The sequence below is a fragment of the Pseudorca crassidens genome, chromosome 2 (assembly GCF_039906515.1).
Source record: "Pseudorca crassidens isolate mPseCra1 chromosome 2, mPseCra1.hap1, whole genome shotgun sequence".
NCBI classification, from domain to species: Eukaryota; Metazoa; Chordata; class Mammalia; order Artiodactyla; family Delphinidae; genus Pseudorca; species Pseudorca crassidens.
In genome coordinates, this window is record NC_090297.1 from 93,076,388 (window position 1) to 93,102,778 (window position 26,391).

The 26,391-nt window shown below is 35.2% G+C and overlaps 1 long non-coding RNA gene across 1 annotated transcript in view; it reads left to right on the plus strand.

Annotated features, from left to right (window-relative positions):
• The window catches only part of LOC137211093 (uncharacterized), a 191,420-nt gene extending 166,294 nt beyond the window's left edge, over positions 1 to 25,126 (plus strand). Inside the window, exon 3 of the long non-coding RNA XR_010936884.1 lies at positions 25,054 to 25,126. This is a non-coding gene — a long non-coding RNA (uncharacterized lncRNA). The remainder of the gene's footprint in view (positions 1 to 25,053) is intronic.
• Positions 25,127 to 26,391: the final 1,265 nt, after the last annotated feature.

A 26,391-nucleotide genomic window follows, 5' to 3' on the forward strand; every position in this document is an offset into this window, starting at 1 on the left:
TGAGATTAGAAATGAATTACAGGGAAAAAAACATAAAAAACACAAACACATGGAGGCTAACCAATACATTACTAAATAACCAAGAGATCACTGAAGAAATCAAAGAGAAAATCAAAAAATACCTAGAGGCAAATGACAATGAAAAGACGATGATCCAAAACCTATGGGATGCAGCAACAGCAGTTCTAATAGGGAATTTTATAGCTATGCAAACCTACCTCAAGAAACAAGAAAAATATCAAATAAACAATCTAAACTTACACCTAAAAGAACTAGAGAAAGAAGGACAAATAAAGCCCAAAGTTAGCAGAAGGAAAGAAATCATAAAGATCAGAGCAGAAATAAATGAAATGGAAACAAAGAAAACAAAGCAAAGATCAATAATACTAAAAGCTGTTTCTTTGAGAAGATAAACAAAATTGATAAACAATTAGCCAGACTCATCAAGAAAAAGAGGCAGAGGACTCAAATCAGTAAAATTAGAAATAAAGAAGGAGAAGTTACAAAGACACCACAGAAATACAAAGCAACCTAAGAGACTACTACAAGCAACTCTATGCCAATAAAATGGACAACCTGGAAAAAATAGACAAATTCTTAGAAAGGTATAACCTTCCAAGACTGAACCAGGATGAAATAGAAAATATGAACAGACCAATCACAAGTATTGAAATTGAAACTGTGATTAAAAATCTTCCAACAAACAAAAGTCCAGGTCCAGACAGCTTCACAGGTGACTTCTATCAATCATTTAGAGAAGAGCTAACACCCATCCTTCTCAAACTCTTCCAAAAAATTGTGGAGGAAGGGACACTCCCAAACTCATTCTATGAGGCCACAATCACCCTGATACAAAACCAGACAAAGATCCTACAAAAAAAGAAAATTACAGACCAATATCACTGATGAGTAGATGCAAATAGATGCAAAAATCCTCAAAAAAAATACTAACAAACGGAATCCAACAACACATTAAAAGGATCATACACCATGATCAAATGGGATTTATCCCAGTGATACAAGGTTTCTTCAATATATGCAAATCAATCCATGTGATACACCATATTAACAAACTGAAGGATAAAAACCATATGATCATCTCAGTAGATGCAGAAAAAACTTTTGACAAAATTCAACACCCATTTATGATAAAAACTCTCCAGAATGTGAGCATAGAGGGAAACTACCTGAACATAATAAAGGCCATATATGACAAACCCACAGCAAACATCATTCTCAATGGTGAAAAACTGAAAGCATTTTCTCTAAGATCAGGAACAAGTCAGGGATGTCCACTCTCACCACTATTATTCAACATAGTTTTGGAAGTCCTAGCCACAGCAATCAGAGAAGAAAAAGAAATAAAAGGAATACAAATTGGAAAAGAAGTAAAATTGTCAGTCTTTGCAGATGACATGATACTATACATAGAGAATCCTAAAGATGCCACCAGAAAAGTACTAGAGCTAATCAATGAATTTGGTAAAGTTGCAGGATACAAAATTAATGCACAGAAATCTCTTGCATTCCTATATACTAATGATGAAAAATCTGAAAGAGAAATTAAGGAAACACTCCCATTTACCACTGCAACAAAAAGAATAAAATACCTAGGAATAAACCTACCTAGGAAGACAAAAGACCTATATGCAGAGAACTATAAGACACTGAGGAAAGAAATTAAAGATGATACAAATAGATGGAGAGATATACCATGTTCTTTGATTGGAGGAATAAATATTGTGAAAATGACTATAGTACCGAAAGCAATCTACAGATTCAGTGCAGTCCCTATCAAATTACCAATGGCAATTTTTATGGAACTAGAACAAAAAAATCTTAAAATTTGTATGGAGACAAAAAAGACCCCGAATAGCCATAGCAGTCTTGAGGGAAAAAAACGGAGCTCGAGGAATCAGACTCCCTGACTTCAGACTATACTATAAAGCTACAGTAATCAAGACAATATGGTACTGGCACAAAAACAGAAACATAGATTAATGAAACAAGATAGAAACCCCAGAGATAAACCCACACACCTATGGTCAACTAATCTATGACAAAGGAGGCAAGGATATACAATGGAGAAAAGACAGTATCTTCAGTAAGTGATTCTGGGAAAACTGGAAAGCCAAATGTAGAAGAATGATATTAGAACACTCCCTAACACCATACACAAAAATAAACTCAAAATGGATTAGAGACCTAAATGTAAGACCAGACACTATAAAACTCTTATAGGAAAACATAGGAAGAACACTCTTTGACATAAATCACAGCAAGATCATTTTTTGATCCACCTCCTAGAGTAATGGAAATCAAAACAAAAATAAACAAATGGGACCTAATGAAACTTAAAAGCTTTTGCACAGCAAAGGAAACTATAAACAAGACAAAAAGACAACCCTCAGAATGGGAGAAAATATTTGCAAATGAATCAATGGACAAAGGATTAATCTCCAAAATATATAAACAGCTCATGCAGGTCAATATTTGAAAAACAAACAACCCAATCCAAAAATGGGCAGAAGACCTAAATAGACATTTCCCCAAAGAAGACATACAGATGGCCAAGAAGCATATGAAAAGCTGCTCAACATCACTAATTATTAGAGAAATGCAAATCAAAACTACAATGAGTTATCACCTCACAGCAGTTAGAATGGGCATCATCAGAAAATTTACAAACAACAAATACTGCAAAGGGTGTGGAGAAAAGGGAATCCTCTTGCACTGTTGGTGGGATTGTAAATTGATACAGCCACTATGGAGAACAGTATGGAGGTTCCTTAAAAATCTAAAATAGAATTACCATATGATCCAGCAATCCCACTACTGGGCATATATCCAGAGAAAACCATAATTCAAAAAGGCCTATGCACCCCAGTGTTCATTGCAACACTATTTACAATAGCCAGGACATGGAAGCAATGTAAATGCCCATCGACAGACGAATGGATAAAGAAGATGTGGTACATATATACAATGGAATATTACTCAGCCATAAAAAGGAATGAAATTGGCTCATTTGTTGAGACCTGGATGGATCTAGAGACTGTCATACAGAGTGAAGTAAATCAGAAAGGGAAAAACAAATATCATATATTAATGCATATATGTGGAGCCTAGAAAAATGGTACAGATGAACCGGTTTGCAGCCAGAAATTGAGACACAGATGTAGAGAACAAATGTATGGACACCAAGTGGGGAAAGCGGTGGTGTGGTGGTGGTGGTGGTGTGATGAACTGGGCGGTTGGGATTGACATGTATACACTGATGTGTATAAAATTGATGACTAATAAGAACCTGCTGTATAAAAAAATAAATAAAATAAAATTCAACAATTAAAAAAAAGGAAATCAAACAGATGTTTTCCATAATATCAGGAATACATGCCCAATACAAATTATAACTTTTCATAATAAAAATTATGTGAACAAACAAACAAACTTCTGGTTAATTTAATTTATAAAGACAATACCATTCTACTTAACTTTTATTATTATTTATTTTTCTACTTAAGCCTTTATTCTTATTTATTTTTTATTATTATTTATTATTCTACTTATTTATTATTTTTTATTATTCTACTTTCAATTGAAAAATGAAAAGATAAATTTTATTGATTTTGATTTTTTAATCACATAATTCAAGTAAACTAACTAAGTATTTTTCAGTGTGGTCTTTAAACCAACTAGATAAGGTACATGACCCAATTCCTTGGGTTCAGGACAGTAATGCTCCTGAAACAGTCTCAGATGGTTTAGCCTGAAATTTGCACTCAGCTACCAACCCAGGTGATTTCTATTACATACTAATTTTTAAATTAATTTAGATCAAGTCCATATCCTTCAGGCCAGTTGAATTTATTTTATTTGATTGTCTCTGAAAAATTGTGTGATATTCACCATATAATGTGGTTGTTGCTTCCAACCTCCCACTTTCATACCATATTCTTTCCTTACTTCCATGCTATATGGTACCCTATTTCTATAACTTTATAGCCCTATAGCCATATCCTCCTCAGGTAATCTCTTATTCCCTCTGTGTAAGTGCTCAATGGGTTGCACTACAAATAAAATAATAAATATTAACATTATTGTTGTCATTAACAATAATCCCAAATATGTTCATTGTCATCTATTCTTCAAGAACAAGAAAAACCCAAATTATCTTTCTCCCTGGATAGCTCCTCAGAATACTTGGAGTAGAGCCCTCTCAACAATCCCTTCTCATACTTGGCTAGCAGTTCTGCCTGCATGATAGTAAACACACAGAATTAATTTTATCTAATTAATGAAATACTGAATATGGGAATAATAATAACTCACATAAATCTGACAGAGTAAGTTCAAACATTTTGTTCATTGTTCTCTCCCAAGAAACATGGGGTTGAGCAAATCATTATTTATATATGAGGAAACTGAGTCACAGAGTAATTAAAAATTGGAAAGGATATCAACTCATTCCTGCCACCTACTATTCAAGTGATGTCACTAGACTAGAAGGCTGGGAGGTGGGAGAAATTAAGGCTTGAATTTTGGAGCTCCATCCTTTCCAGTAATATACACTACCTCTTGGGCTTTTGTGACAGATTTTCTCCTTCAGAGTATCCCCTGGATGCTTAATTTATTTGAGTTCACTTATAAAAGTGTATTAGAGCGAGTAGGACATACAAATATTTTCATCAGTTGGTACTTTCATGAAGTGTCTTCATGGAAATGAGAAGTCATGATGGGAAGAAGATTGGAGAGGAAAATGGGTATTATAACATTATTCTTGCACTTTATTAACAAATATTAAATTCCATTAGTAGGGTAATTTTCTTGGTCTCCAACATATCCAATCATGGTCTTAATTAACACTGAAAATGACCAGTGTCTTTGTTTAAAAACAAAAGCAAAATCCTTACACTAAAACAATAACATCAGAAAGAATGCACAGAGATTGTACTGTGATATTAACAAAGGAGGCCCATTGCAAGAAAGTAGGCTCTTCTAGAACTCAGCTGTACAAAGCAAACACATCTTTGTGTGTAACCACTGTCATGCATACAGGTAATCACCCAAGGTTATATAGATCATACCAGACTTACTCTTCCCTGGCAATATAACAAATGATAAAGAATTTTTAGCCTTAACCTTGTAGCTATGGAATTTGATTTTAAAAACCAGAATGCTGTATAGTATGGAATTTTGTTTTTAAGATTATTTTAACCCTGGAATCTTTTTTTGTTGTTCCTGTACAAGGGACAGCAGCTTCAGATCTTAAAGTGAACTAAGCGCCTTACATGGAAGGACAGGTGTTTCCACTTCCCTGTTAATACCTCCTAAGTGTGGATGGTGATGATCCTTATCAGTCATTACTAAATTTACTTCACAGAAATTAAGAATTAAATTACAGTTTCAAGGCTCATTAGGTCTTGTTAAATTTGTTGAATTGCCCACATGTGTATGTCTTGTCCTCCATGGGCTATCTGTAAAGCAGGTGTTTCAATTCACTGGAATTTTGTTGGATTCTCTTCTGCCCAAAGATTATTATACAATTGTGTTTGAAATTCCAGGTTGTGTTCTTATATTTGAATATCAGACTTCAAACAGTCATATTTGACTATCAAGTTTAGCATAAAGAGAAATAATATGGAAATGGGCTCTTATGGGAGCTTTTAAAAAGGAGTACTGAATGTGAAATTCAAAGACAGAGTAGGGACCATATTCCAAACTCAATTTCTTTCTCACTTGTCTCAATATTCTGATGCCAAATAATTCCAAATAGTGCAAGTGGAAAGATTTTTTTACATTTTTATCCAAGCCTATGGGGATATGTCTTCTAATGCGCTCAAGTACAACTCATTTCTCTTTGTTTGAATGCAGGAAATAGCAAACCAGATAAAATGACTGCTGTTGTATAAGTCCTCTTTGCCTCCATTGTCCTTATGCTCTCTTCTTAGCAAGAGGCAAATGCCCCAGACAATGTCACCTTCAAATTAATGTTCTACTTTGAAAACTTAAACCGAATCAAACAAACTGTATATTTTTGGATTAAAAAAAAAAAGAATAACTAGACCTCAGTCAGGATCAGATCAAATAACTGTCTGGGCTTTAAAACAAATGCTTACATTTGTAAATCAGCTACTTCAAACATGATTAGAGAATCATACAGTTTTTGGAAGATCAGTTAACATGCCTGCTCTATTTCATAATATCATGAGACACTATAGTTTGTGCTAAATTTACATTGGAATTTTAGAAACAGGATGGAATCTCACATTAAACCTCTTACAGAGGCATCCTGAGGGAATGCAATGTCATAAAAAGAGAGAAGAAATTGAGAATGGATTTCAGCTTCTTTAATCCCAGTTGTTTTCTCTCCATCAGATAATAGTGCCTGCATTTAAGAATGAGAAGAAATACCTTGCCTGACATTGATGATGATGATGATGATAAAACCTGAGCCACCGGCACCTATAAAATTACTCAAGGACTGTTTGCTGTCCCTGTGGACACAGTGTTAGTAATTTTTCTTAGACCCATGAAACTAAAAACAGGAAAGTTTGTGAAATAAATGAGAGTTTTTAATGGTTAAAAAGCAGAGCCTGTAGCAATTTTCTCAAGAAGTTAGTGTTTCACATCCCACTTTTAGTAGCTGGAGGATTAGTACAGCAGTATCACCTGCCCTCCAGCTACATACCCACACTCCCAAGGCAAATCAATATTCAAATCCTTGAAGACTTTCAGGAAAAGTACTGTTTAGAGTTGTATCACTGAAACGAAGATAACTGAGCCTCCTAAAGTATGTATACATTTCCAGTAGAGAGTGACTGAAATAGGCATTGGTAAATTCTCAATACTTTTTCAATACAACCCTAAAAGGCCAAGTAGAGTAGGATAATTTTGGTCTAGTAATTTATGAGATAATAAAGGATAGTACTTCTGAATGTAGGCTTTAAAATCAAAGAGATGTTTCAAATGTAGATGTACCAGTTTTCTCAATATTTAGGTTCTGAACATTTTAAAAAATGGGTACAAGGGAAAAGATCTTTTAACTTTGTGTGACCTTGAGGAATCTCCTGCTCCAGTGTGAAACAGAAGGATAATATAGTAGTAAATAGGTGAGGGATTTGTTGTGAGGGAAAAATGGGATTATCTTTGAGGGAAAAATGGGATTGTCTTTATCACCTGCTAAGCATAGGGTATAGCACAGATTAAGCACTCAAAAAATATAAACTATTGTCATTAGTATGGTTATTGACCTTACTATTGTGAAATTACTCAAATCATCATTGTTTCTTAGAGATATAACCCATGTGCTATTTATTCAGCAAACTTTGTGTTATAACAATAAATGTTATATAAATGGAATTCCAAACCACTAAAGCCTCATATACAATTACAGTTAAAGCATATAAATGCAACATTAATCAGTAGACTCCCTTTACGACTTTAATAGACAAAATGATAACTTTAAAAATTAACATTTAAAGTACTGTCTAGAATGCTTCCAAGTTTCAAGACACTCTAAACATAGCAGAAAATTCTTTCAAGATTCTCTGCTAATTTTTAGTTTCATATCAGAAGCAAACTCTTTATAATGGCAATAATTCACAGCATAACTTTGCAAATGATAAAAAAGAAGTTCTCACTTCAGGCTTTGATTAAAAAGCACTGATTCAGAAGAGAGTTCAGACTTTTCCAAAGACCAACATATTTTAAAATGCCAGCCTAGCTTTTTTTTTTTTAATTGAGTATATGCACATTCTCTGCAGTCTTATTGGACCCTCTATTATTTTCTTTACTAAGGCAGCTAAAGAAACCAAAATACAAACCTTATAAGATTAATAATTAAATATTGCCTTAAGATGCAATAATTTTGCTGATGAAACATTTTTTTCTTTGAGGTTTGTTGAAATTCAAAACCCATAATGAATTGGGATTATAGTACCTAATAACCAGGTTTTAAAAAATGCATTGAAATTTAGCTCATAACCCTTCGTAAAAAATTACCAAAGGATACATAATTTATAAAATGTCATAATATGATATTCTATACATACAAATACAGTTTTAATTCTAAATTTTTCTACAGCTTTCTTTTTGCCCAGTATTTCCTAAATCTATATATAAAGATATACAAAATAACAATGGGAAAGTTAAGATTATAACAAAATAAATCACACTAGTAATTTAATATGACTACAAAATGACATATGCATTTTTGCTCATAATTTAAATATAGGTAATTCAAATAGAAATAAAATATATAAATACCATAATTAATGGAAGAAGATAAAATCATGTGAAAGATATTTTAATATCCTCCATTTGTTCTTCATATAAATTAAATGATGTATTTCTTCTTTTAGTTTTATAACATTGAAATATTTTCCATACCTAAATTACATGTTACGTCCCTTTTTACAAAAACAAAGGTAACAAAAAGATCCTTATATTTCTACAAAAGAATCAGAAAATCATCAATTAAATTGTGTTTAAAAGGGTGTCATTTTTTTGATAATTTAATTATTTTGAATTATAAAGCTCCCATGAATTTCTGTGCATTTGAATAAATATATTGAATTAAATCACCCACCTACTTTCCTGCTGTATGCTTTTAAAAAAATACAGTTACATTGCTCCACTTTTTTATTCTCCAAATAAGTAATATTAAGATATAAACATCACAATTATTTCTCTTCTAAATCCCTCAATTTGTTTTTAATACCCAAAATATACAAATGTTTTCATCATAATTTTTTAGGATATTTTTCAGATAAGCTTTAAAACAAACATCCAAACATACAATTATATTATATATGAGTTTTAATTTTTCTCTGATCTCTTTAATTTTTACCTTTCTTGATCATTTTAAAATCAGTTTTTAAATTACTTCTACTATTTTGTGATGTTCTGGTTAAGAATTTTAAAATGTCACTTTTTTTTTTTTTTTTTACTTTTTCCAGATTAGTTGCACTTCAACTTTCATCCCTGGGAAGTGTCCTTTGAAGACCACTGCAAAGTGAATGTGAATTCAGTGGGGGCTGCTCTGTCACTTAGGTTTAGCTGATAGCACCTTATGGAATAAACGTGCTAAGGTTGCCTGTAAGTGGTTCCAAGGTACCGATCTGAAATATAAATTCCTTTGTAATTTAGATTCTAGCCATCTTAGAGAATACTTCCTAAAATCTAGTCAAGAAAATTGCAATCTCTGAGTCATTTTTTTCCAGGATTCTAAGATTTAAACTGGAGACATCTTATATGGAATTTGATTTGCCCCAATAAATACAAATTTCTTCATAATAAGGGAATGGACTAATGAACTCTCACCACCTTTCACTTACTGAGAGTGGTATATGGGAATGTGATTGGGCCACCACTATTCTTTCCACTGTCAAAAGCACAAAAACTACCAAACCAGAATCTCAGTGGGCAGAGCAGTGGGGTCCACTGCAACCACAGGAGAGGGGGATACTATTTTGCAGCAATTTAGTTTTGGTCTTGCAGAATATATGACAATGAACAGACTTGGAATTATTGTCAATGTGTCTTTGACATAGTATTAAATGTTAGTACCACTGGAGAGTCCTACTCCTTGAAAGAATTTAGGAACTGCCTCTATACTTCCTTCATTCCATATTCAACTAGACTTTTATGTTTTTTAGTTTATGCTGACCCTCTACCGTTGTTTCCTATTCTATTCAAATGATGTGTTTATCCAGCCAATATAACCTGTTAACACATCGAGTGTCCTAGCATTGATTCAGTAGCTATCACAGTAATCAGCATGGGAACACCTAAATGCTATAGATGGCTTCCTATTGATTGCTATAAAAACACACAAATAAAATGTGAACTCTAAAAATCTATTTACAGCCATAGATGTAATCCTTAAGTACAGTTTGCTGATTTTCAGCTGGCTTTGCTTGAGCAACTCCTTTCTTTCAAGGATATCCATCACACAGCAACACTATAATAAAGCCTACAATTACAGGGTATTTGGGAAACACCTCTCCTTTAATAAAAAATCAAGATGACACTTTCTTGACAGTAACTAATAAACCTATTTGACCAGGATGTACTTTATATCCATGTTATATTTTACTGCATAGTCAATGTTTGTATTGCAAGTCACCATTTGAGGGACACAGTGGCAAATAGGAAAACCACTGGAATCATATGTCTTAAATTGAATTCCTCTTCTGAAACTTCCAGGCCATGTGTCCTTAATCTATCTCAACAGCTTTGAGTCTCAGTTTTTCTTATCTGCAACTTGGAAATACTAGTTCTTTCCATTCCTGGAATTATAACATTCAGAGAATTTCAGAATTCCATGACAGCTTAAAGGTTATTTACTCAAATGCCTTTATTTTCAATTTAGAAACTGAAGGCCAGCATTGAGGCTTAACTGTAGTCTTATACCTTGTGCGAAAATTGTCCCTGAGAGAGAAGTAGCAGGGGTGATATTCACAAATTTAGTAACTGGTAAAACAGGGGCACCCATCAGGCAGAAACAGTGATGGGCTAATGCGAACACTTGCTTGCTGTAACTGATTATGCCTCTATTAGTGTGTTCTGGTTGGGTAATGTATTAGTTTGCCAGAACTGCTGTAACAAAGTACCATGAACTGAGTGGCTTTAACAACAGACATTTATTCTCTCAACATTCTGTCAGCTAGAAGTCCAAGATCAAGGTGTCAGCAAGTGTTAGTAGCCTCTGAGGGCTGAGAGGAAGAATCTATTCCATGCCTCTCCTGTAACATCTAGCAATTTGCTAGGAATCTTTAGCATTTCTTGGTCTGTGGAAGAATCCAAATAAGGCCACATTCTAAGGTACTGGGGGTTTGAACTTCAATGTACAAGTTTGGGGGGGACACATTTCTCAACCCATAATAAGTAGAATACAAATGTAGTATACAAGGGTGTTACAGCATGAATTACTAATATTCCATTGGTAAACATAAATACGCCCTGGAATATTCAGTAATATCTCTCTCATAGTGCCATTGATTTTCCAATAATTCTTTTTCTCTAGAAAAGTGTATAGAAAAATGTCACCTAGAAATAAATTGATATGTAGTTTTCAAACTATTTGTAATGATAATAAAATTGATATCTTTATAACCAAAACTTAGAAAATCTATCAGATGCTGTGAAAAAAACATTGTTTTAGCAGCATCTAACATGCTACATACTGGCACTTTAGCCCTTATTCTTTAATGTCAGCAGTCAATAAAATGAACATATTAAACCAGGATAGCATTCATCATCAACCGTTGGCAGGAATTTGCAAAGCTAAACATTTCTCAAGGCTTAACAACAACGACAATTCAGAAAGAAACAAGTAAAGATAATGCAATAAAATCTCAGGCTGACACCAAATATGCATGTATGTGTGCAAGTTCCATGCACACATACATGCATATTTACTTGTGCACTATAAGAGGTGAGACTTGTATCCTGCATTCTCACTGATAAAGGGAACTCTCTGGCTCAATCTCATAAAAACAGCACTGGCCAGTCCAATTCCAACATCCAGAAGAGACATTAAATGCAAACTCAAGGTCTTAATGCCAGTGCTGAGGTTTCCACAGTGCAAAGCTGAGATGTATTTTATTTCCTTGAGCTTTATGAGGGTAATATGTTATAAATGTGTAGCCAAGTAATAGATAAGCCTGATACTTTAAGGCTGCAGTTGTGGACATTTGGTTGTGAGCACAAGTGCTGGGGGCATAGTTTTATTGAGGGGCTATATTTCATCACAGTATCCTTCTGCTCTAGCTTGTAAGAGTAAATACAGTGGAGCTCATTTAAAATTCTCCTAAACACTGTCTTTGGAGAAAAAGAGAGTTCTGGTTTACCAATAGTACCATGGGCTTTTTCTTTCTTTTTTTGGCACTTTCTTCATTGAATAAGTGATGACAACCCGGGAGCATTAGCACTTTGGAAATAATGCGAACTCCTTCAGGATATTAGGGTATCCAAATGTGTCACTTTAAACTATAAAGTCGTTGTAGAATTTCTTTTTACCTCCATTATATGTCATATTTTATCGATATATAGTATCTTTCCAATTATTTACATTTTCAAATAATCATTTTGTAAAACTTTCTTTTTGGCATCTTTCATTTGCAATATATTTCAATAATTGCTTTACGAAGTCGTTTGTTCTGACTTCATGTAACAAAACTTTCCACTCTGATTCCATTGAAACTTACAGAACAAGGATATGGGAACATAGAAAATCACTAAAGTAATGATCTGAGCTATGTTTATGGATTCAACTAAGGGAAATCTCAGGTCTATGTGGATTCACTCTACTGTAGTATTTGCCTGAAAGCAGACCACTAGTTAGAGTAATGCTATACCAGAATGCAGCACAAGCTATGGTAAAGGCCATGTTGGTGTATTAAAACACACTTGAAAAGGATAAGAGGGAGGGAAAGTGGACTATGCATCACTTAGAGAAACAATAATAGTATGATAGCTAACATGTATTTGACATTCATAATGTGTCATGCACCATGCAGAGTACTTTATACAGATGATCATAGTAATATTCACAACAATCTCACTCAATAGATGATATCATTATCCCCATTTTGTGGAAAACTGAAGTTCAAACAAGGAAATAAAGTATCTTTTGACCTTCTCCTGCATGGATCCAGTTTATGTTGAAAAAAAAATAAGATAAGGAAACTCAGAAGTCATTTTCTATGGAAGTACTTTGTTTGATATTAGATTGGAAGTACTGAAGTGCAATGGAAATAAATGGATTCGAAAATAAATACATGCTTGTTTTTTGCACCTGCATTAACACTATTAATTGGAAACAAGCAGAAAATTCATGCCAATTTGAGGTTTCCATTAAAAGAAATGTTTGCTAAGGAAAAAAAATCAATGATGTTTTTCTTTATGTCAAAAGTCTTACGATGAAAGACAAAAAAGAAACATTTTCTAAAGGAAATTTTTAAAAAATTACTGAAGGATGATTTTTTTTAGGCTTCTAATATGTAATAAAAGAAAAAAGAGAAAAATGAAACCATAAAATAAATGAATACTATGCCTTTCATAATAAGGCAAACAATTACACCTTTTAAAATTTCCACCTGGAAAGTCTTCTAACAATTCACCCTTAAAGATCATCATAGAATTTCACAGTAAGCCACTGAAAAGGCGGCCATCATCTTTTGTAAAGGGCTGCATTTAAGACACTACCTTAGTGTATATATTTATAATGTATTTTTCTCTTTAATGACAAAACAAATGGACAAAGCAATAAAACCCCCAGCCTCCACAGTCCCTGGTCAGTAACACACAGGGCATCTTAACTCATTAGTTACCAAAGACCACCTTTCACATAGCTCTCATGTGCACCTACCATCATAGTCCACAAGGAGGCTTTAAGTATGAACCTTCGATCCTGAAAGAAGGTGCCCAGTGTCCTGAACATAATCCTGCTTTCATTCTAATCCTTCAGCTTCTTCCATCAACAGAGGCCCCAGAAGCCAATACAATTAAAGAAGATTCTTTTTCTCTTCCTCTCCCAGTCATATTTTTTCCACAAGAGCAATGACTCACTCTTTATACAGCTTTTCTTTTCCATTTTGTTAGGTTCTCTACCACCATTATGTGGTCTGTTATCTTCATAGCATTTCCACATCATTGTAATATTGATCACTGGCTTTTTACAACATTATTTGTTGCATACATAATAAATATTATTATTATTTTTTTAGTTGCCTCTGGGTTAACATCATATGGGCACTGGGATGATTGCTCCTGGAGTGTTCAGCTGTAGTTTGTAGGGCTTGAGTTAGCCTCTGATCCACATATTGAGAGAGAGTTTCCATCTCAATTGTTGGTTAAATAGTCTATTTATCCTTTCAATTAGCCTGGCAGCAGTAGCGTTGTAAGGCAGGTCGAAATGCTGGTGTATGGCATTTTTATCAGCCCATTTCTGAACTTCATGGCCAGTAAAGTGGATTCCTTGGCTCCTAATAACCATGTCCACAGGGGTCCTGTATGTTGCACACAGCTGTTCTAGACCCTGAATAGTGGTTTTCTGCATTGCTCAACAACCCTGGTAGGTCTTTTGTAACATCTTCCACCTGTTGTGAGGCATTGTAGACAGCATATAACTGTAGTTCCATCACACGGTATCATTGCTCTGACCCCTTCCATAGGTTAGAAGTGAGGTCCTGGAGTGACACCCCACTGTGCACTGCCATACAGTACAGGCCACAGGCGGGCCACAGCAGCTATCTTCATCAATAAATATTATTTTTAATTGATTGCTATGCCTAAGTAACTTTCTTTCTTCCTTTCTTCTTTCTTTTGTTTTCTCTGTTCCAAAATATGTCATTGTTTTCTTCTTAATCATTATTCGTTAGCTTTACCTATCTGGTTTCTTCTAAGATTCTCAGCAAAGTCAAAATATAAATGATGAAAAACATGAAAATGAAAAATATAACTTAGAAATTAGAACTTTAAAAGATACACAAAATACCACAAGTTCCATTATATATGCAAGTAATTGTAACTTCTAAAAAAAATAGATAATTTTACCCAATGTTAAATATTTAAGTTGCTAAGCCTTAAAGAATTTTAATTCCATGAAATCTTCATTAAATATGGGGAGAGAAAAGTAAAACATAAACTTTATTGTGTCAAAGATGATAAACACTTCATCCAGGAGTTGCAGTATAGAGCGGTGGTTAGAAAATGAGTTTCTGGAGTTAAGGATATATGGATTTGATTTCTACTTTCATCTTGTACTTATTATATGAGTCTGACCAATACTCTGTAAGCCTCTTTATTTGCCTGTAAAATGAGCATAATAATGGTACCTATCTCATTGGGTTATTCAGATGATTACATAAGGAAAAACAAAAAAGTAGCACAGAGAAGTGTCTAGAGAAAAATACCTTGTGAATTTTAATAATTACCATTATTAGTCACAACTAAAGTATTAATCAAGAAACCATGGAATTTTTACATTACTGTGATCCTAAATTCATAGGGTAGGTAATCCTTCAATTGAAGGAGGAGGAGGAGAAGAGAAAGGCATGTAGCTCACATGATGTGCATGCCTTGTTGGTAGGCTGTGCTTCTATTTCACTTTGTCATTGCTTTGGGATCCAGGCTATCAGAGCAAGCTCTGTCTGGAATGTTTTCTTTTGTGGCAGAAAGGGAAAAAAAAAGACACAAAAAATACTTGCTGGCTCTTCAAGCTTTTACCTAAATAGAGTCTTAACTTATTACCATTAAGTCTTAACCTGGTAAAACAAAGGATCCAAGAGTTCCGGAAACTTTGCATTGACAGAGATTAAAATCCTAAGTGTTATACACTGGATGATATAATATTCAACATAGATCAGTAACCTAAATTAGCACCTAAGTTGAATTTTATTAATTTTTTTGAAGGAAAGTAACTACACATTGAAAAAGCTGTAAGACTTGGCCCTAAATTCTGACTTTCTAGGCTACACAACTGCTTATACACGTTAGTGGAAGACAGTTATGTAATTTTATCATTGAAATTAAGGTTTCTAAAAGTATTTATTTTGATAAGGAATTTATCCACGTACCCAGGCAATTTTCCTGAAGCAAAAATCAAGTTTGCTTGGCATTTTTACCATGAATACAGAAATGCTTTTGATACAGAGGAAGAGGCCTGCACGGTACACCCTTACAAATACATGTATTTACCCCTAAATAATATTCAAGAGCAATATGTCTAGTGACAGTCTATGAACTTAAGACAGCCTGATCAGTTTACAACTTTAATGTTTGTTCCCAATGAGAGATGTTATCTTCCTTCCCAAAATCTCCATTAAAAGCCATGGATAAATCCACATCTCAAATCTCCACAAGCTCACTTAAAGAGAGAAAAATCCAAAATAAACATGTCCCCTACCTCTTTGATTACATTGTGATTAACCTCCTTTACTAGTTAAATTTTCTGGAAAGCTCACCCACCCTGTCTCCCTCCATTCACTGATTTCTCTCCCTGATTCATTCCTCACATCCAGCAATTTAGCTCTTCTGTCCATTTTTGGATTAGGTTGTTATTTTGTTGATATTGAGCAGCATGAGCTGCTTGTATATTTTGGAGATTAATCCTTTGTCAGTTGCTTCATTTGCAAATATTTTCCCCCATTCTGAGGGTTGACTGTTGTTCTTGGTTATGGCTTCCTTTGCTGTGCAAAAGCTTTTAAGTTTCATTAGGTCCCATTTGATTACTTTTGTTTTTATTTCCATTTCTCTAGGAGGTGGGTCAAAAAGGATCATGCTGTGATTTATGTCATAGAGTGTTCTGCCTATGTTTTACTCTAAGAGTTTTATAGTGTCCAGTCTTACATTTATGTCTCTAATCCATTTTGAGTTTATTTTTGTGTATGGTGTTAGGAAGTGTTCTAATTTCATTCTTTTACATGTAGCTGTTCAGTTGTCCCAGCACCATTTATTGAAGAGGCTGTCTTTTCTCCATTGTATATTCTTTGTCAAAGATGAGGTGATCATATATGCATGGGTTTATCTCTGGGCTTTCTATCCTGTTCCATTGATCTATATTTCTGTTTTTGTGCCAGTACCATACTGTCTTAATTACTGTAGCTTTGTAGTATAGTCTGAAGTCAGGGAGCCTGATTCCTCCAGCTCCGTTTTTCTTTCTCAAGATTGCTTTGGCTATTTGGGGTGTTTTGTGTTTCCATACAAATTGTACAATTTTTCGTTCTAGTCCTGTGAAAAATGCCATTGGTTATTTGATAGGGATTGCTTTGAATCTGTAGATTTCCTGGGTAGTATAGTCATTTTCACAATGTTGAGACTTCCAATCCAAGAACATGGTATATCTCCCCATCCGTTGGTATCATCTTTAATTTCTTTCATCCGTGTCTTATAGTTCTCTGCATACAGGTCTTTTGTCTCCTTAGGTAGGTTTATTCCTAGGTACCTTTTCTTTTTGTTGCAATGGTAAATGGGAGTGTTTCCTTAATTTCTCTTTCAGATTTTTCATCATTATTGTATAGAAATGCAAGAGATTTCCGTGCATTATTTTGCATCCTGCTACTTTACCAAATTCATTGATTAGCTCTAGTAGTTTTCTGGTAGCATCTTCAGGATTCTCTATGTATAGTTTCATGTCATCTGCAAACAATGATACTTTTACTTCTTCTTTTCCGATTTGGATTCCTTTCATTTATATTTCTTTTCTGATTGCTGTGGCTAAATCTTCCAAAACTATGTTGAATAACAGTGGTGAGAGTGGGCAACCTTGTCTTGTTCCTGATCTTAGAGGAAATGGTTTCAGTTTTTCACCATTGAGAATCATGTTGGCTGTGGGTTTGTCATACATGGCCTTTATTATGTTGAGGTAGGTTGCCTCTATGCCTACTTTCTGGGGAGTTTTTGTCATAAATCAGTGTTGAAATTTTGTCAGAAGATTTTTCTGCATCCATTGAGGTGATCATATGGTTTTATTCTTCAATTTGTTAATATGGTTTATCACATTGATTGATTTGCATATTGAAGAATCCTTGTATTCCTGGGATAAACCCCACTTGATCATGGTGTATGATCCTTTTAATGTGCTGTTGGATTCTGTTTGCTAATATTTTTTTGAGGATTTTTGCATCTATGTTCATCAGTGATATTGGCCTGTAGTTTTCTTTCTTGGACCTCTTTTTCTGGTTTTGGTATCAGGGTGACGGTGGCCTCATAGAATGAGTTTGGGAGTGTTCCTCTCTATGTTATATTTGGAAGAGTTTGAGAAGGATAGGTTTAGCTGTTCTCTAAAGGTTTGATAGATTTCACCTGTGAAGCCATCTGGTCCTGGGCTTTTGTTTGTTGGAAGATTTTTAATCATAGTTTCAATTCCAGTGCTTGTCATTGATCTATTTAAAGTTTCTATTTCTTCCTGGTTCAGTCTTGGAAGTTTGTGCTTTTCTAAGAATTTGTCCATTTCTTCCAGGTTGTCCATTTTATTGGCATATAGTTGCTTATAGTAATCTCTCATGATCCTTTGTATTTCTGCAGTGTCAGCTGTTACTTCTCCTTTTTCATTTCTAATTCTGCTCATCTGAGTCATCTCCCTTTTTTCCTTACTGAGTCTGGCTAATGGTTTATTAATTTTTTTTTTTTTATCTTCTCAAAGAACCAGCTTTTAGTTTTATTGATCTTTGTTATCATTTCCTTCATTTCTTTTTCATTTATTTCTGATCTGATCTTTATGATTTCTTTCCTTCTGCTAACTTTGGGGATTTTTTTTTCTTCTTTCCTTAATTGCTTTAGGTGTAAAGTTGGGTTGTTTATTTGAGATGTTTCTTGTTTCTTGAGGTAGGATCATCTTGCTATAAACTTCTCTCATAGAAATGTTTTTGCTGCATCTCATAGGTTTTGGGTCGTCATGTTTTCATTGTCATTTGTTTCTAGGTATGTTTTGATTTCCTCTTTGATTTCCTTAGTGATCTCTTGGTTATTAAGTTGTGTATTGTTTAGCTTCCATGTATTTAGATTTTTTACAGAGTTTTTCCTGTAACTGATATCTAATCTCATAGTGTTGTGGTCAGAAAAGATACCTGATATGATTCCAATTTTCTTAAATTTACAAAGGTTTTGATTTGTGACCCAAGATGTGATCTATCCTGGAGAATGTTCCTTGAGCACTTGAGAAGAAAGTGTGTTCTGTTGTTTTTGGATGGAATGTTCTATAAATATCAATTAAATCTGTCTGGTCTATTGTGTCATTTATAGCTTCTGTTTCCTTTTTATTTTGATTTTGGATGATCTGTCCATTGGTGTATGTGAGGTGTTAAAGTCCCCCACTATTATTGTGTTACTGTCGATATCCTCTTTTATAGTTGTTAGCAGTTAGTTGCCTTATGTATGGAGGTGCTCCTGTGTTGGGTGCATAAATATTTACAATTGTTATATTGTATTGTATTCTTCTTGGATTGATCCCTTGAACATTATGTAGTGTCCTTCTTTGTCTTTTGTAATAGTCTTTATTTTAAGGTCTATTTTGTCTCATATGAGAATTGCTACCCAGCTTTCTTTTGATTTCCATTTGCATGGAATATCGTTTTCCATCCCCACAGTTTCAGTCTGAATGTGTCCCTAGGTCTGAAGTGGGTCCTTTGTAGACAGCATATATATGGGTCCTGTTTTTGTCTCCATTCAGTGAGCCTGTGTCTTTTGGTTGGAGCATTTAATCCATTTACATTTAAGGTAATTATCGATATGTGTGTTCCTGTTACCATTTTCTCAATTGTTTCGGGTTTGTTTTTGTAGGCCTTTTCCTTCTCTTGTGTTTCCTGCCTAGAGAAGATCCTTTAGCATTTGTTGTAAAGCTGGTTTGGTATTGCTGAATTCTGTTAATTTTTGCTTGTCTGTAAAGATTTTAACTTTTCTGTCAAATCTGAATGAGATCCTTGCTAGGTAGAGTAATCTTGGTTGTAGGTTTTTCCCTTTCATCACTCTTATTTTTTTTATTTTTTTTGTTAGTTTCTGCTTTATAACAAAGTGAATCAGTTATACATATACATATGTTACCATATCTCTTCCCTCTTGCATCTCCCTCCCTCCCACCCTCCCTATCCCACCTCTCCAGGCAGTCACAAAGCACCAAGCCGATATCCCTGTGCCATGCGGCTGCTTCCCACTAGCTATCTACCTTACATTTGTTAGTGTCATCACTTTTAATATGTCATGCCACTCCTTTCTGGCTTGCAGAGTTCCTGCTGAAAGATCAGCTGTTAACCTTATGGATATTTCCCTTGTTTGTTATTTGTTGGTTCTCCCTTGCTGCTTTTAATATTTTTTTTTTGTATTTAATTTTTGATAGTTTGGTTAATATGTGTCTTGGCATGTTTCTCCTTGGATTTATCATGTATGGGACTCTCTACAATTCCTGGATTTGATTGACTATTTCCTTTCCTATGTAAAGGAAATTTTCAACTATCATCTCTTCAAATATTTTCTCAGTCCCTTTCTTTTTCTCTTCTTCTTCTGGGACCCCTATAATTCGAATGTTGGTGTGTTTAATGTGGTCCCAGAGGTCTCTGAGACTGTCCACAATTCTTTTCATTTTTTTTTCTTCATTCAGCAGTCATTTCCACTGTTTTATCTTCCAGGTCCCTTATCCATTCTTCTGCCTCAGTTATTCTGCTATTGATTCCTTCTAGAGAATTTTTAATTATATTTATTGTTTTTTCATCATTATTTGTTTGCTGTTTAGTTCTTCTAGGTTCTTGTTAAACGTTTCTTATATTTCTGCATTCTATTTCCAAGATTTTGCATCATCTTTACTATTATTATTCTAAATTCTTTTTCAGGTAGACTGCCTATTTCCTCTTCATTTGTTTGGTCTGGTGGGTTTTTACCTTGTTCCTTCATATGCTACATATTTCTCTGTTTTCTCATTTTGTGTAATTTACTGTGTCTGGGTTCTCCTTTACACAAGCTGTAGGGTCATAGTTCCCATTGTTTTTGGTGTCAGCCCCCAGTGGGTGAGGTTGGTTCAGTGGCTTGTGTAGGCTTCTTGTGGAGGTGACTGGTGCCTGTGTTCTGGTGTGTGGGTCTGGATCTTGTCTTCCTGGTGGTTAGGGCCCCATCTGCTGGTGTGTTTTGGGGTGTCTGTGAACTTAGTATGACTTTTGGCAGCCTCTCTGCTAATGACTGGGGTTGTGTTCCTGTGTTGCAAGTTGTTTGGCCTGGGGCATCCAGCACTGGAGCTTGCTGGCCGTTGGGTAGAGCTGGGTCTTAGTGTTGAGAAGGAGATCTCTGGGAAGAGCTCTTGCCAATTGATATTATGTGGTGCTCAGAGGTCTTTGTTGTTCCAGTGTCCAGGGCTCGGCTCTCCCATCTCAGAGGCTCAGGCCTCACACCTTGCCAGAGCACCAAGACCCTGCCAGCCACACTGCTCAGAAGAAATGGAAGAAGAAAAGGAAAATAATAATAATAAAATATTTAAAAATAAAATTAAAAATTAAAAAAAAGAAGAGAGCAACCAAAGAATAAACAAATCAACCAATGATAACAAGCACTAAAAACTAAACTAAGATAAACATAAAAATCGGAAACAAATCAGTTATAGAAAGCAAATCCCAAGTTTACATTTGCTCCTGAAGTCCACTGCCTCAATTTTGGGAACATTTGTTGTCTATTCAGGTATTCCACAGATTCAGGGATCATCAAGTTGATTGTGGGGATTTAATCCACTGTTTCTGAGGCTGCAGGGAGAAATTTCCCTTTCTCTTCTTTGTTCTCACAGCTTCTGTGGTTCAGCTTTGGTATTGGCCCTGCCTCTGCATGTAGGTTGCCCTCAGGCATCTGTTCTCCTCCCAGACAGGAAGCAGTTAAAGCAGTGGCTGATTAGGGCTCTCTGGCTCACTGAGGCCGGGGAGAGGGAGGGGTACCGTAGTCATAATTGGAATGCGGAGCCAGCCTGCGGCGGCAGAGGCCACCGTGACATTGCAACAGCCTGAGGTACACCATGTGTTCTCTCGGGCAATTTGTCACTGGATCTCAGGACCCTGACAGTGGCGGGCTGCACAGGCTTTGGAGGCGTGAGGGGGTAGTGACCTGTGCTTGCACACAGGATTTTGGTGGCAATGGCAGCAGCTTTAGTGTTTCTTGCCTGTCTCTGCAGTCCAAGCTAATAGCCGCAGCTCGTGCCCATCTCTGGAGCTCACATAGGCGGTCCTCTGCCTTCTGTGGGCACACGGGGAAGGAATCCTCTCTCCTCACACACCCTGAGACAATGGTTTCTTGCCTCTTCAGCAGGTGCAGACTTTTTCCCGGACTCCCTCCCAACTAGCTGTGGCACACTAGCCCCCTTCAGGCTGTCTTCACACAGCCAACCCCAGTCCTCTCCCTGGGATCTGACCTCCAAAGCCCGAGCCTCAGCTCCCAGCCCCAACCCACCACAGCATGTGAGCAGACAAGCCTCTCAAGCTGGTGAGTGCTGGTCGGCACCAATCCTCTTTGCAGGAATCTCTCCACTTTGCCCTCTGCAGCCCTGTTGCTGCACTCTCCTCTGTGGCTCTGAAGCTTCCTCCCTGGCCACCCACAATCTCCACCAGTGAAGAAGCTTCCTAGTGTGTGGAAACTTTTCCTCTTTCGCACCTCCCTCCCAGAGGTGCAGGTGCCATCCCTATTCTTTTGTCTCTATTTTTTTCTTTTTACTTTTGCCCTACCCAGGTATGTGGGGATTTTCTTGCCTTTTGGGAAGTCTGAGGTCTTCTGCCAGCATTCGGTAGGTGTTCTGTAGGAGTTGTTCCTCATGTAGATGTATTTTTGATGTAGTTGTGGGGAGGAAGGTGATCTCCACGTCTTACTCCTCCACCATCTTGGAGGTCTCCCACTACAGAGTTTTTGAGGGCAAGGATTTTTCCTGTTCAGTTCTAAAGTTTCTTATATGGTTGGTATTCAATAAAATTTGCTTATTAATTAAATAAAGTGTTATTGCAACTCCATGAAGTAAATTCTGCTACTATGGCAATTTAACAGATAAGCAATTCAATATTTGGAACATTAATCTAGACTAAGTTTCATTCATTTATTGAATATTTAAAGTCCCTGTGACCTCTAAGGATATATGACTTTTTGAACAAGATAAGTTAAAGTTTTTATTCTCACAAAATTTTAAATCTTGTGAAGGAGACAGACAAAACAAGAAAAAAAGTGATAGGTAGATAATGCAGCATCCTGTTTTAGTCACTATTCTTACTTGTAAGATATTCTAAAAATCCACATAATAGTCAACAGTCATCCATTCAGCAAATGTTTATTGACACCTAGAAGAATAACTAAGCTATTTTTTCAGATAGTTGTAATCTCTATGAGTAAAATAAAACAGGATCATGTGACAAAGTGAATGAAGAGAAGTAGGGTAACATCAAGTGGTAGAGTCAGGAAAGGATAATATCAGGTGATAACATTTGTATGAATAGTGAAAAGGAGTAATCCATGTGAAAATCTGGGGAAGAGGGGTTTGGGGAGAGAAAAAATAAATGCAAATGTCCAAGAAACAAACCATGCCAGAGTGGCAGTCCTAGCGGGCACAGGTAGATTATGGAATCTGATCCCAAAGATCCTATTGTCTCAGGTCAACTCAGTAGCCATATAAAAATTTAGCTTGAATTTTTATCTTCTCAGAAAATGCCCTTATATATTTATGGGCATTTTGCATATTGGAGTTGTAAATAACAAGTAAATCTACATGGCAAATAAGTTCATCTGTACCATTTTTCTAGGTTCCACATATAAGTGATATTATACGATATTTGTTTTTCTCTTTCTGACTTACTTCACTCTGTATGACAGTCTCTAGGTCTCCACAATGGCACAAATGGCACAATTTCATGCCTTTTTATGGCTGAGTAATATTGCATTGTATATATGCACCACATCTTCTTTATCCATTCCTCTGTTGATGGACATATTTAGGTTGCTTTCATTTCCTGGCTATTGTAAATAGTGCTGCAGTGAACATTGGGGTGCATGTATCTTTTTGAATTATGGTTTTCTCAGGGTATATCCCCAGTAGTGGGATTGCTGGGTCATATGGTAGTTCTATTTTTAGTTTCTTAAGGAACCTCCATACTGTTCTCCATAGTGGCTGTACTAATTCACATTCCCACCAGCAGTGCAAGTGTTCCCATTTCTCCACACCCTCTTCAGCATTTATTGTTTGTAGATTTTTTGATGATGGCCATTCTGACCAGTGTGAGAGACACAGATGTAGAGAACAAATGTATGGATACCAAGGGGGTAAGGGGGATTGTGGGATGAATTGGGAGATTAGGATTGACAAATATATACTACTATGTATAGAATAGATAACTAATGAGAGCCTAGATTATAGCACAGGAAACTTCACTCAATGCTCTGTGGTTACCTAAATGGGAAGCAAATCCAAAAAAGAGGGGATATATGTATATATAGCTGAGTCACTTTGCTGTACAGCAGAAACTAACACAATATTGTAAAGCAACTATACTCCAATAAAAATTATTAATTAAAACAAAACAAAACAAACAAACAAAAAACCCCACAAGGCTCTGGAGGGTGGTTTGGACAAAGGCCCTTAGGGCAGTCCCAGTATTAACTTGATGACCATACATTTTCCTCTTCATGGACCCTGCAGAAATCCCTCATATCCTTGAGCTTGTCCAGGAAACATGTAAAGGGATGTAATAGGCATTTGTAGGAGTTTTGTAGAATTTCTCTGAATAACCCATGATAGTGCCAGAAGTCTCTGAGAATAAGTTTTAAAATAAACAATTTCCATATTCAAAAATGAAAAATAAAGTTACATGGCAAATAATCAAAAGGTAAATTCATTCAATTCTAAGCTTTAAAAAATACTTGGAAATTGAAATAATTTATGTATATACAAGCATATATATATATGTGTGTATTTATATGTATGTACATGTGTGTCTTCACCATAGAAATATGTAAAATATTTGTGTCTTTAGGTAAATTCTTAAAAATAAGTCTCAAAGCCTATATTGTGAGAATCATTTGAATTTAGAAATTTTATTTTTATATCCTCTAGTGGTTCTTTGATAAAATTGGGGCTTGCTTTAGTACATTTAAAATGTTAAGTCTAAAGAAACAAATTTTCTTCTCATTTCTTCTCATTGTTCTCTATTCCATTTACTCCAAGAAGAAGGAAAAATGAAATGGTAAAAGAAAATGAATGTTTATCTTTATGCCATAAGATACTAACTTCCTAAAAGACATAAAGCAACTTTCCTTCAAACTATACAGTATCTGAGACTCACTTCAAAAAGAGAAAGTAAAAGTTTCTGTCTAAATAACATCAGTTATGGATTTCCCTCTGATGCCAAACTGAAAACCACAATGTAATAGACTAGTTTTTCCTCGTATGAAACCCTGTTGTTACCCTAGTAGTATAAAAGTGGAAATAAGCGTTAGAAGTCCCACAGTAACAGAGATTTTGAGGCATTTCACCCATAGACAATATTTCCCCCCTCCAAATAATTATATAGAATTGCTAAGAGAGGCATTGTTTGTCTTCTTTTCTAGATTACATTTGGAGAATCTATGGCACAGAGTCCCTACGTTACAGAGAAAGTCTGGGGCTGAGCAATACTCCCAGGTATTCTGTTTCCTAACCTCCTGTTTCTTCTATTCAACCAAGTTCTTTTTTTTTTTCCCATCTGAGAAGTTATCAAGTGTCTTTTAGAATTCACTAATTAATTGACCTGATATTTATGAATAAATACAATAGGTTTATGTACCTTCCTCTCTTATGGTGCTTGAAGATGCAGAGTAAGAGCTATTCTCCCACCTTATGTACCAGTGAAAAGGGAGCTCTGTAAACTCCAGCCCTACTACAGAAGAGAACTAAGAAAAGAAGTCTTGATTCTAGTTCTACATACATTGTATATATTTAATTCAAGTATTTTTATTCTCTCCCCACATTCATAGGACCCATAGCCACTTGCTTACATTGTCAACTATGAATTCACATCTTATTTTCACTAACATATGGCTTTTTATTAATTTTAAAACTTTTGAGCAAAGCCAAACAACTAATTATCTAACCTATCTATCCAATTTCAAATGACTAGATTATAGAAGATGCTAAAAATCTTGATGGCATGATTTACAATATATCTCCTGCACTGTTAGGGAGATTTAGATGAAAATGCTATATGTTCAGAGCTTCGGTAGGATAGATAAGTAGTTAGCTGGAAAAAAAAAAAGCTAATTTCCTTTACCCTTAGTGGTAGAACGAATGGGCATTTCGTTCAGCTGATTTGTTTTTATGCACTCTTATATTCAAGTTGAAAAATATAAGTGTACAATAATAAAGTAATGATAACAGTCATGTTCCATTTTCCTTTTCTATCTTAATAGCCTCAGGTAGGTAATTTTACTGCATATATAAATCATTAGTCTTCAGCAGCCACTCAGTTCTCTAGTTATTCTTGGGCTCCAAAGCAGTTTTATTTTGCTAAGAGCCATTCCCGATCATCTCTGGAGTGATGACAGGGGTGAGGGAGAATTTAAATTAGCTTCAAGGTACATTTACTTCTATTACGCAGGAATAATAACCCTATGACATATAGGCCATTCTCTAGTCAAATACTAATTTACAATTGTCCTATATCAGTATAACCAGCGTGAGCTGCTAAATCTTTTCTGACTAGGTTTGATTTCAGTGATAGAAATTGAAAATCTTTGATGACCTCAATCTTCTTAGTAGAAAACAAAACAACAAACACAAAATTTCCCCCATAATTTAAAAAACATAACCAAGGATAGGTCTCAGGGAAGAAGCTAGAAAAGAAGTCGATGTAATAAATAGAATTTCCCAAATGGAGCCAAATAAAATGCCAAATGAACTTCAAGGATTTA